Raw genomic sequence first — 13446 nt, forward strand, 5'->3', positions numbered from 1 at the left:
AGCACATGAGCATTTTAGTTAGATGAATTCCACCTGTGGGGTCAGTATGAATTGCAGGGACAAAACTGCCCAATTCCTTCTCAGACACGCGCTCATCCCACACAAGGAGATCCCTGTGCAGTGGAAGGGCCTCTGATTTATCTGCACACTGGCAAAACTGACTTTTCAGTGATGGTATTCTAATGTCGTGGCTGTAACAGCAGTCCAGTCCTAACCAAATTAAAAGGAGTGTTTTCTTACCTTCCACCTTTTGTGAAGGGTGAAAGCTTCTCTGTTGTTGCTTGTGAGTCTGCTGTTGTTTCCTCTGGAAGTACAGAGCCGGCAGATAGTGTGACCAGAGTTTGTAGAAGTCTCAGGGTTTGCCATAATCTTTTGAAAGTGCCTAGAAGGTGGACTTTGGGGTCATATAGGGAAGCTTCACTGCAAAGTCCAGAATGCTGACCCACAGTATTTTGATTCCATTCCCCTTGCCTCTGAAAAACAACCCCCCAAAATGTGAATGTCAGAGGAGTACTGAGAATATGGATACTGATTTGCGGGCTATGGGGCTGTCAGAGACCTCCCTGGAATTTTGTTCTCCTTCAGAATATGGATAGCTTGCTCCTCTTTGCATTCTTCTTCACCTGTTTCTATGCTCAGGACTAAAGGGGGAGCACGATTAGTGCCTGTGCTGCTGCTGTGCACTGTCAGCTCAGGATGGCCACAGACCTTTTCATCTCATCAGCACTCGTGTGTCAGCTAATGCAGGCGTAACAACAAACATGTTCTGATCATCCCCCAGAGAAATGACATTTCATCTCTGGATGTACACTGTGAGAAATCCTAAATGTTTTTCTCGTTGGACTGAGCGCTGTGTGAATACCAAGAAAAGCAGCTCAATTCAAAAGGTCACGTTAGACAATTCCGAGGTGAGCAGATGTGACTCTAGAAGGTTACAGCAGGTACTTCATGTGCACTCTTTAGACTTGTGCTGGGAATTGCATTTCTGAAACAGTCTCGTTGGTGCTGTTATGCAAATTCAAGTGTAAATCACCAGGAGACCGAAACCCAAGCAAGTCTAAACCCTTAGTAATACATTTATTGCACATTAGATCAGTCAGAGCAAAGCCCACAGACGTACCCTTCTGTGGAGTTAAACCTTAATTAGATAATAAATCTAGAATTCTGTGACCTGGTAAGTAATCTTGAGATCTTTTGAATGGCAATTTTTTCAGTTAATAGCGAATTATCCGAGGAAAACCACCTCTTAGATGTCATGTTCTACTAAGCGAAATGTAAGGCTGTTTCTCTAATGAGTACACAGTTCTCACTGCCATTGACCACAGGGTCAGTCAAGCCATGGGCAGACTTCTCTCTCTGTTGGGATAAACAGAACTGTATTGCAGTAAACAAAGTGCAAGGCAAAGTAGTGTATTTTTATTGTGGGATTAGAAGAAGGTTAGTGTGATTTGGTAAATGTTGTCTACATGAAAACTCCTGACAGTGTTATATTGTCATCCCAACAGTTCAGAACATCTCAGATACACTATATTTTCACTAGTGCTGAAGATATAAAAAATTCTGGATATCCATGTTGACTGTTCTGATAACAAATAACACAAACTATGCTTTTGGATTAGTGGATGCCAATGCTTCAGTGTATAAATTCCCAACTGGTTGGGTTCTGCTGCAATGCACAAGTCAAAAAGTTCTGTTGCTTCTCAGTGATATACTCTGTAGTTAACAAGTTCTTGACTATACAGAATCAATCTAGATCTCAATAAGAAAAAGTTTTTCGATTATATGAGGTTAAATTCATAGCTCCTGCCTTGGACATGTACTCAGTATGGTAGTTTGTCAGGATAAAATGCAGAGAACAAAAATCATCTAAGTAGAAAACTATTAGAAAACTAAATGTAGCAAATGGTCCCATATTTATATCTCAGTAGTCAGAATACAAATAAACATCCTTGGTAAAAACACATCAGTGCTTCCAATTAAGGTAATATAATTGCATGCTTTGAAGTGGAACAATGGAAAATTCTGACAATCTATTTTATTAATATGAGGCACAGACTTCAGAGATGTATAAAAATAACATTTAATCTGTTTAAAGCATCTGCTACCATATACTTTTTGTATAACATTTGTGTATTCTGTGTAAACATACACGTTAGATCAATAAATAGATGCCTAACTAGATAATATCTATTATATGAGATCTGGTCCAATCTTGAAAAAGCCTAAATTTGTCACATATTAAATTTAAGTGCAATTTTAGTAGGGTCAGGTGCTATAATGAAAGCATGTGATGCTAATGCCCTTTACCAGAGAAGGAATCCTCATCCTCATGGCCACAACTGGCAAAGTTTATATAAACTGTAAATAAAGATTATTGATGTTTCATTAATTATACTAATGGTTGAACAACATAAATAAATTACTGGTGCTTTTTCTCATCGTATCACTTACTCTTTTTTCCCCCCTCCTTCTTCCTATTTGGAAATTTGTAGTGGAGCATTCTTCAGTCAGAATCAACAAAATGGGTGTTTACATTCCAGCCTCTGCTCATGGGACTTGTTAGCCTTGATTATAAAATTGAGATCTTATAAGTTAAACATCTTCAACTAAAACCAGCTGTTTTGTCATAAATATTTATCTATGGACAGAACTCTATATTAGTAGTTTTTAGAAGATATGAGCACAGTTATCTTCCTTGGGGGCACTCTGGTTATAAAGTGTTCTGTACAATTAACTTGCAGTGTCTTTCCATGGGAAAGGAAAGCAGTGTCCTAGCAAAAATGAGTGAATGTTGTTTACTCTGCCTGTTCAACAGTCTGACCATTGAAGTCGTTTGTTTAAAATATTGTTTAGTCACCAGTGGGGAAACTGGGCCAGGATGCAACTCCGAGCATAGGGATTTCAGGAAGGCAGAGGGACATCAGGTGGGTTCACCCCCAAAAGGAGGTCACTTAAATCATTGGTACATAACACAGCTTCTTTGTGCCAGTGCAGAGCAAAGGGGAAAGGGCATTGAAATCCCACCTCTCCCATTTGGATGGGTTTTAGACCTTCCTGGCACTTAATGGCAGGTTAGAAAAAGGGCAGATGGGAACCAGAGCCACGGGCTTACACTGGCACCACGTGCCTGCAACTGCCTGGGTTTGCTGCTCCTTCTACCTGGCATTTGAGAGCCTGCTCATCCAGCAGAGCTCACTGTGGGCACAGCCTGGCCCTGAGGGTGCAGGGGCAGGACCACTGTGCTGCCCTGGCTGTGCCAGCCCCAAGCTCTTCCTGGGGTTTGGTTTTTTTTTTCCCCCAGAGCACACTGTCACTGTTGGCTGCCTGGCTGAGGGCCCAGAGCAAGGTTCAAAGCTGAGACTAGAAAGTCTTGGAGTAGTTTCCACACTCCTTCCTTGAAGTGATTCTCAGAGGCAGAATATTTGGGTAAAGCAGGGGTTTTGTGAATGGGGATAGATGAGATGAGGATATGTTAAGCTGGATGTACAGAGTGAGGGATAACAGCTGGAGGGCTGCAGAACTGCTCAGTGTTTGCTGCTGGCTCTGCCTCTGGTTTTGTGCATCACAGTTGCAAGGTACTGCCACAGTTGTAAGAGCTGCTCTTGCTTTTCATTCTGGCTTTATTAGTGTAAGGGGATTTTTACTGAAGCTAGGGTGAGTTTTGTTGCTGATGTGTATGCCAGCTGTATTTTAAAGCATAAAATCTCTTGCAGCACCTGAACTGCCCTGGCCTGAAGCTACAAGGCAAACATATTGTACTGAAGTGCTTTGAGAAGGAATTGCTCTACATCTCCCTCTCTTTTGTACAAGTTTCTGTTGCCAGCTAGTTACCCTTGATGGCTGGCATAAATTTAGTCCCTTTTTTCTCACGTGATCTAATGCTGCTGTAACTGAGGGAAGATGCAATCGCACAGTTTGCCTGTAATTTGAGAGATATGTTCTGGCCTGATGGAATCACAGAATAATTCAGGTTGGAAGGGACATCATGAGGTCTCTAATCCATCTGCAAGCTCAAAGCTGGGCTAGCTGGAGGTCAGACAGGGATGCTCAGGGCTTTGTTGTGCTGGTCCACGGAACCCTCCCAGGAAGGAGACTGCACAACCTCTCGGATCCTCAGTAACAACAAACCTCCCTGCACAGTGAGTCTGGTGGCAGAGAGGTGCCACCTGCCCAGCAGGGACAGCAGCAGGTGTCCTGTGACTGTCATTGCTGCATGCTTTTAGTTGTGCTGCCCAAAACAGAGGTTTCTGCCCTAGTCTGCTGCCAGGGAACTAAACCTACCTTGGAACTGCAGATCTGCAGGTGGAGAGGGGCCTGCTGCCAGAAGTGGCAAGGCTTCAGCCTTCAGCCTGCCTGACCTCGGGAGCACCTTTTTGTTCTTGTGGCTTCTGTGTATTTTAAAGGAATTTTTAGTGTTTGTGGAAAGGATGCAAGTGAATAACTCAGTAATGAATTCCGGGGGAAACAGTATCTTTACTTTCCTCCATTGCTGCTGTGTTTCAACCCTGATCTTCCAAACCCATACCTGGTGGGTTGGGGCAGCAGTTCAGAGGCTTTGGCCTCAGGACAGCACAGCCATGGCAGGCACTGGTCATGGAGTGTGTGTGTGTCACACGTGTGTGTGTGTGTCACACGTCTGTGTGTCACATGTTCAGGGGTGTTTGAACCCAGGCTGCTGCTGCATTACACAGACAGTGCCTGGGGGGTTATCATTGTTCACCACTCACCATTGCAATATGGAGGGGTGGGTTTTTCTCAGTAGCTGCCATCTGAAGAAAAAGAGAATACTGAATTTTAAATAGAAAGTGCTTATAAAGATTTTATTCCTTGCAGTATTTTGTCAGTACAACACAGCCATACCAAAACACTCTGAACTTAAGAAAATGAGAAACAGGGATCTTTTTTTCTTCTTGTTCTTTTCTGCTCTGTGCACTTCTCAGATGCTTAGTAACAACCCTGAGAGGTAAAAACTTGAGTACTGGAGCCTGAGTGTGGTTATGCTTTAACTTTGGAGTAGCACCCCAGAATTACTTCACATGCACTGCGTTTTAAGTGAAATTATAATCTTATTTTTATCACAAGTAATAACCCTGTAGTTCAGAAATGAGAATGGGCTTGCAAGTATGTAGCAAAATATTAGAAATATGGTAAAGTAGATCATTAGGGACAAAGTAATAATTTTCAGTGCAAAAAGAGACCTTTTTTTTTAAACTCAAGCAAAATGAATAAATGTAAGCATGAAGGTGTCTTCTTCAGCAGCTATTTCCTGTGAACTTAAGGCAATGATGTGAACACAGGAAAGAAATTATTTTAATGTACCTTTGCAATATCACTTGACAAAAGCTTGCAACAACCAGTATTACTTCTCAGTTTATGGAGGCTATTTAAAATGTACTTAAAGAAAAAAGTGTCAGGAATAACAGCCAGACCTGGCCATGTTACTGTATAAAAGACTGTATGCTGCACTGCTGGTGGATTTGGGTCATCAGGCATCTTAACGTCGTTACAGAAATAAAAGTAGTCTGTGTTCAAAGGTCTGTATTTACACATTTCTCATACCTTTTGAACCATGTTGGTATTCATACAGTTCTCTCAGCTTCTGAGCCAAGAAACCTAAAAGATTTTTATGTGCTTTTGTCAATAAGACACTTCAATTAACTGTAGTTGAATTCACCTGGAAACGTCACTGAATTCTGCCAACTAAGCAGCTTCAGTCAGACACAAGTACACCTATTTTTGACTGTCAGTTGATCCATTAGTGAGAGTGAACAAAGTTCTGTTTCTCAGTTCAGCTGCACAACAAGCTCTTTTCTTTTTTTTTCTTTTTTTTCCCTTTTTTTTTTTTTTTTTTGCTACAGATCCATCATGTTACTAAGGAAAATTATCTGCTGAAACTACTTAGGAAAATGCAAGCCTAGTGGAGATGGCCTGTGTTTGAAGGGAAGTATGGAAGAAAGCATTGTTTGTTAGAGGCAAGTTACTAGATATTAATTAAAAGCAAAATTATGGAGCTTCCAAAAATAAATATTGAAGTTCTTGACATTTTGTTTCTTGTCTCCTCCCGAGTTATTTTCGTACCACTTCCTTTCCTCCTTGAATAGTATAATCTTTGTTTCCTTTACAAAAGACTTGCATTGTTTTCCACTGCAGTTAATTTTCAGAATGGAAACATGACCTAAGAAGAGTATTGTTGTTTGTCAAGATGGAACACAATGCAGTCCTGTGCTATCTTTCTCTTGTTTTGTCCTGATTTCTAGGCAGATATTTGTGGTCTTGTTCAACGATGTAAATAGTGAGGCTTCGGAGGAAGAACCAAAAATAACTCTTTTTTTTTTTTTTAATTGCAAGAATTAAATACCTTGAATGTGGTCACAAGTGGGATCAGAGGTGGCAAGATTTTCACCACCCACAATTAAAAAGAAAGAAAGGAGAACAGAATGAACCAAATGAACTGAAATGGATTGGAAAATGGATGGGGAAAATTGCAGCTCTTTCTCTCTGGTATTATGGTCAAGCAGATAGCTTGTTTTTTAATACTCCATTTTCTCTTAGTTAGACCTTACTCCACTACTACTATTGGGCACTGCTAAATTCATTCTCCATTTTATTAACTCATCATAAGCTGCTAAGCTTGGACCTGGTGAACTTTGCTGTGAACTCGGCCAAAGTTCGGGGCCTGAAGTCAGAGATGTCTCTTATTCCTTCCCACAGACTGTTCCTACCCATTGCAGGGTGTACTTTGGGGGATTCTGTCAGCAGTAACCTCATATTACCTCCAGGATTGTTTCCTTGCCCCCCTGTGTGTCTGTTCTCCGTGTCACCCCGTGTCCTGCAGGGTCAGTCAGGCTCCCCTGGGTGGGTGGCTGGACCGGTGGCACCCGAGGGATGTGCAGGGGCACAGAGGGGTTGGCACAGGCTTGTCTGCAGTGCAGGCAGCACAGGGGCAGATTGCTGCACAGACAGAGGATTAACCACGTGAAAATACAATTCAGCCCAGACCCTTGACAAATTTTATGAAAATGATCTACGGTGAGGAGTTTGCCGAGGCGCTCAGTGCTGCAGTCAGCACTGAATCCCTTGTATTTTACAACCCAATAATCAACTGCTGCTGTGATTATCAGAGTGGAAGAGGATGAGTGGCGAGAGTAAGTGGCTGTTGGTGTGGTGCCCAGACCTACCAGGGCCCTGAAGCAGCTCCAGCAGGAAGCTATCCCCATTTGACATCCTTGCAGTCTGAGCAGACAGTGATGATTTGAGGAAGAAGAGATTCATGTAGAAGACTTGAACTCACTTGTCTTTGTCCTCTGTTCTGATCAAAATCCTTTCTTCACTCGTTTTTTCTATTATCCCAAAGTCAGTAAGAAGATGATAATAGCAGGAGACACAGTTTAATATTTTCACCTGAGAAACACTGTCATCTAACAATCTACAGCATTGATTTATTCTCCCAGATGCAAGTGTCACCAAATCTAGAACTACCCACAGTTTCACTGAAATATCTCTTAAGAAAATGTCTTTTCTCTTTCCCTTTTCCTTTTTCCCCTTTCCTTTTTCCCCTTTCCTTTTTCCCCTTTCCTTTTTCCCCTTTCCTTTCTTTTTTAGAAGTCCCATTTCTACACAGCAGGAGACAGAGTTTTCTGGCAGATTAAAAGCTTTACATCTGTAAACCCAACAAAAATAGAAAACTTCTGTGAAGGTACCACCAAACTGGCTTTTTGAATTTTAGAGAATGATTTTATTTCTTTCTTTCCAGCTTGTTTTCAGTTAGTGGCAACTCTGTGTCGTTTTTAATAAACCAGATACTCCAAGGGAGCCATGAAATCCTGTGAGTGGGAGTTCATCCATTAAGAATAACTACACCAAGACCATGTATGAAATCTGAGACCTGTCCAGTCTTCCTCGTGCTTTTTGCTGTCTCCTGCCTGAATTGCTGTGTCCTCAAGAGCTCTTATCCACTCCAAACCTACTCCAAACCTGCAAAAAAGAGAGCAGGCAGTGCCCTGGAGAGCTGGTCATTACATAGCAACGACATGAATGGCTTCCAAACCAAACAGGATATTAAATAATACAAATACTGGGTAAGTTCCATCAGTTCAGCTCGACTGCAGAAGGAGAGAGGAAGGTTGGAAATGTTCCTTGTCCTATAACTGTTTTGTCACCCTCACACTGGCAGTGTGTGATACAGAGGTACAGTGAAGGCTAACCTGCTTTCCAGCTTTAAGTGACTGTCTCCCTAGGATGAGATAAAGTTTGCAACCCAAGCCTATGCTCTGCTCTGTTCTATTCTCAACTCTGTCTTCATTTCCTACTTAAGTCTTTCAGTAAGCCCAGCTCAGCTGGACTGGAGGACACAGTTCAGAGGGATTGTTCTTGCTGACATGTCTTGCTTTTGTCCTTGTCTGTTGAGCTTTTTGCTCTGACATATCGCTGATCACAAATTATTGAATAAGATCCCCCAGAAAATCACTTTTCATATGGAGAAGAAAAGATTATTACTGCAGGCAAGTGTCAAGGTTATAAAGGTTAGATGTGCTCTTTCATCAGCACAGGAGTAGGGGAATGGAGCAGAGGGAAGAACTAAATATGTTCAAAGGGCAGGTTACTCTGCACACAATGTGAAATTCCAGTGTTTCCTTTCTAGTTATTTAATTCAGTGCCAGGAGAATGGTTTGTTTGTAAGGAAATTCAGCTTCTCAGTTGCTCAGAAAAGTTGAACTCTTGCTGTTGAGTGACTTCAAAAAGCTTTAAGGATCACTGATCAATGGCCATGCTTTGTTGGACAGGAGGGGGAGGATATCTGATTAATGACCTCTGACACAAGCTTCACCTGTCCACAGGAATCTGCAGACCAGCTGAATACTAAGATGACAAATTAACAAAACATTTTATATGGCCTTTATTGAAAAAGCCTATGGTGTCTGGAGGTCAGTCTAGCAAGTGCAAATACATGGTTATTTTTAATTACACATAAGCTGTCCTTATCCTCTGAAATAGCAGAAAGGGAGTTTTGCCATCAGTTTTGGAGTGTGGAAACACTTGTTCTTTTTTCTTTTATTGGTCTGGAGATTTTCCCAATGTTAATCCTTGAAGAACTCAACTCCACAGCTTTTTTTTTTTAAATGAACATGCTACAACTGACTCCTTGTTTGTAAGCCTGAATCTAGTCTTTTGTTTAGTGAGGATAGACAGATTAGACACACTTCTGAATGACCTATTATGCACTGCAAGGGCTGTGGTTAATTGGAAAAAAAAATAACAGCTGCTTAATTTATGGACGTGCACAACAGGCCCCACGATTTCAGTGTGGCAAACAGAACACTCAGCACTGGCAGAGCTGGCATCATTCAGTGCTGCAGGAAGGTGCTGGTGGTGCCCTGGGGGCAGCAGCCCTGGGCTGGCACAGGATCAGGTGGCACAGGCAGTGACCTGCTGGCCTCTGCTCCAGCACCAGCACTGACCTGCTCACTGCACCAGGAGGGAGAGTCACCAGAACTGGAGGTGCCAGTGTCCCATGGCCTGTGCTCTGGGATTTGCACCACTGGTGTGGGTTCTGAGATGGACATTTGTCCACTGGAAAGAGCTGGCTCTCCTCAGAAGGTGATAGTGAACACTCAGTAGATGGTAATGAAGCTTCTGGCACTGCACTGACACCTTCACTTCTGTGAGGAATATGCTCTTTAAAGAGATAATGTCCCTTTCAACCCATAGATTTGACATGTGCAGGAAAAGAAAGAGCTAAATGACTGGAAACATGGCTGCATGGTCAGGTAGTCCATGCTCTCAGCTCTGTGTAGGCTTTGTGCTGCACTCATTAATCTTCTGCGAGTGCCTTTCATAGATTATTAGGAAACATCTGTTTAATATTTATTATTTTATTTCCTTATTGCATTTTCTTTTTTTATTCTCAAAATATTCTCCCTAGGGGCAAAAAAGCATGTGTAGTGGAGGCTGTGATTTTGACAGTATTATTGTTGGTGTAGATCCTTCTCCTCCTTCTCCTTCTCCTTCTCCTCCTCTTCCTCCTTCTCTTCCTCCTCCTTCTCCTTCTCCCCTCTCTTTCATTTTTTAATGACTACATATTTCATAAAGATTTTATGATGATAGAAATACACATTGAATTAATTTCTGTCTTCCATCATTGGGGATGTTCTCCAGGTAGACAAGTTATAACTCTCATTCCATGTTATGGAAGGAGTGAACTTGCATTTTAAGGTGGTGGATCCCAATATTTTATTTAGTCTTCTAAAAATCTTAGCCCCAGGCTATTGTTTGTCTTGAAAGTGGTAACTGAGAATTTTCCTTGCTTTAGGAGTCAGTAAGAAGTCACTGTAAGAGAGGATGGATTTGCTCAGGGCAGCTCATGTATTACAGCATGTTGTACTAATTGGAGTTTCCTAAGGTGTGATGGCTTCATGCCCAGGAACTCCATGGCTCTAATCCAACTGAGAGGTGACACATGTAAATAACCAAAGGCTGGGCTTCATCTGCCAAGCTGGGATGGAGCCTGGTAGCAATCAGTGAGAAACTGCTGCTTGTGGATGGTGCTGTGTAACTGAGCTGCATCCAGGAATCCAGATCCCCTCCAGCTATGGATTGAACTGGCTATTTTGGGACACGCATTTTCAATCAAAGAAGAATGCACCTTCCTTCATATTCTTTGAAATGCCTTTCTCTGTCCCTCAGTGCTCTGTCTTTTTAGATTCAAATGCAACCAGGTGTTTTTATAAATTAACTGATCTTATCTGAGTACTTTGTATACTGAAGTTGTGGCAAAACATAGGAAGAGCTGAATATCATCATTGTTTTAGTGACATATAACTCTAGATGATCTGACAAATGCACCTTGGTGATGGAGAGTAATACAGAAAATGACTGGAGAGAATGGAATTGTGTGGGATGCCACGAATGAATGAAGCAAAACAGCTCATTATTACTGTTTGGGAAGGATTTAAATCCATGCACTCTTGTCACGTCTTTCCAAGATATCTTCTTAGAAGCTGTTGTTGAATGCATTTGTACAATAAGGGTGAATGTGTTCCACCTGTTTACACTTAAGGATCCATCTCTATTTCTGAACATTTTCAGAGTCATGGTCTAGTCCTGCTAAAGGTTGTTTCAGGCCTAGAATATTAGCAGTCCTTTAATTCCTTTACAGTTAAATTTTGTCCATGTCATCTTCGAGCCTTTTGAAGTCTATTTGATTATCATTAGACTCAAGTTGAATTAAATTGGATATTCAGGGTGGTCTTAGCAGTGACACCTGGGAAATAATGGCATATTGAAGAAGGAAGAGCTTAGTCTCAGTTTATGTTGCAGACTGGCATGAACTCTCATACCAGAAATCAAAGGGGTTTCTGTCCTTTAACCCTGCACCCAGAGCTGTGCCATCCCCAGGTTTGCAGCAGGGTTTTTGGCTCCCCAGCCCTGTGGCTGCTGCACTGTTTGCACTCTGCAGAGCCAGACTGGGGTGGTAGCTCTGGTTGTGATGGTGCATTGGTTACTTCAGTCAGGAAAGGCCTATGGTTGCAAGTTTTCCTGCTTTTCTTAAGGCAGGAAGGATAAATGCTGAATTCAGAAGTGTTGTGGTGCAGGGAGTGTAGAATGTGAGAAATGCCAGGACTGAAGATACTCTGTTGTTGGGCAGCTCAGGGCAGAGCAGCCCGTGGGATTTGGGATCCTTTCAGTGGGTGTGACACCGTCTGCAGGTGTAACAAGGTGCTAAGTGTGGCTCAAATCCTTGGCATTACTGAGTTCTCTCTTTCAGAACAAATCTTTGCCATAACCAATCATGTCTGAAGGACAGCATCTTGTATTGCAGAATTCCAAGGGTGTCCTGTAAGTTACAGAAAGGTGAACCAACTATGGATCTAATGATATAATCTGCTGTCTTGGTGCATCTCTTCTAGACAGACATAGCCAGTACTGGGTATTTTCTAAAAGCCTGTTCTCACAAGATTTCATCGAGAATGTTCATTAAGTATTTAAAAGTTAAGGAAGTTACTGGACCTCCCGTCCTCTCAGACTAACTTTTCCCCAGCTGCAGAGACCAATAAATATCTGTGTCTTATGTTATATTGTATGAGAAAACAGAGCATTTTTGCAGTCTGAGGGCACTTAAACTCTGGGCAGGATAATGTAACATGGGAATTGGGCTGCCAAGCCAGTGTATCCTTTCTTTCCAGCCTTTAATCTTCAAGCAAAACCTGTGTATCCACTACTCCAGATCAGCGTGTGCTTTATTCTATAAAATCTGATGTGCAAGTCTTAGAAGCCATTGAGGCAAACTGCTGAATTTGCTTTGATTTCAGTGGCAGATCCTCTGTGTATTTAGAAGGACACAGTAGAGTAAAACTCATAAAAAGAATTAATCAATTTTCCTGTATTGTTAATTATACCCTAAACTATTACATTGATGGAGTTTTCTAAATGCAATTTATTTTTCGTCACCTGTTGCTGCTGTCAACTTCCTGTTCAATTTAGACAAAGAGAAAGGACTGAGGCTTTTATTTTCTGTACTATATAATATTGTACTATTTGGGTTCACATTTAATGCAAAGGAATGTCAAAAAGCTAACAAATATTGTTTTAACTGGTATCTTTACCTGTGATGCTGTATTTTTTGCACATTGATTAGCATGAAAATCATAAAAAGCCAGATCAGTCTCAGGATATTTTTTTTTCTCTGGGGATTCCCTGTTATGTAGTGGACAGCACTACTTGTTAACATGGAAGGATTCTGCTTGTCCTACTCTTTAAAATTAATTTCTTATTGTTAAGAAGGAATAGTGCCATGAAATGTGCTAACTTCAATAGAAGGGAAAAATGATTAAAACAATCTCACCCAGATACAGACCTGATTATGATCTTTGGACATAATCCATTGGGAGTTTTTCATTATTATTTTTAAAGTTTAAAAAATGAACTTTAAAATATGGTCTGAAAAATGAATATAGAGTACCTTCTTATGCAGAACTGTATTGTAGGTAAAAAAATTAAGAGAATGGAAGTTTTCAGCATAACAATATCTGATAAACTGTAAAACCTGCATATATCAAGCAAACTGCAGTTTACAAGAGGCAGACTTGTGTGCATGTGCATAAGGTACTGAAAACAGACTCATGCTTGAACACAAATGAGAATTTAATTGACAACTCCCACAATTATCTGAGTAACAATACAGTCATATAATTAGTATTAAAAGAAATGTGCAAGCCAAAGATTATGATAGCAAATGCAGTTTTACTGCAACAAAGTGTTGTGACAGGAAGATACTAAATACAGAAATGTGTTTAGAGTCTGTTCTTTCATCCTTCTCCACAGATATTTTTTCCCCCCCAGTGAAATCCCAGGGGTTTGTTTCTGCGGTGGGAGAAGAGCAGCTGAAGGGCACTTGAAAGTGGCCACTAATATCATAATGATTTTGTAAGCAACCAAGTGTCTTACCCT

This window comes from Chiroxiphia lanceolata, chromosome 9 (assembly GCF_009829145.1).
Source record: "Chiroxiphia lanceolata isolate bChiLan1 chromosome 9, bChiLan1.pri, whole genome shotgun sequence".
Taxonomy (NCBI): Eukaryota; Metazoa; Chordata; class Aves; order Passeriformes; family Pipridae; genus Chiroxiphia; species Chiroxiphia lanceolata.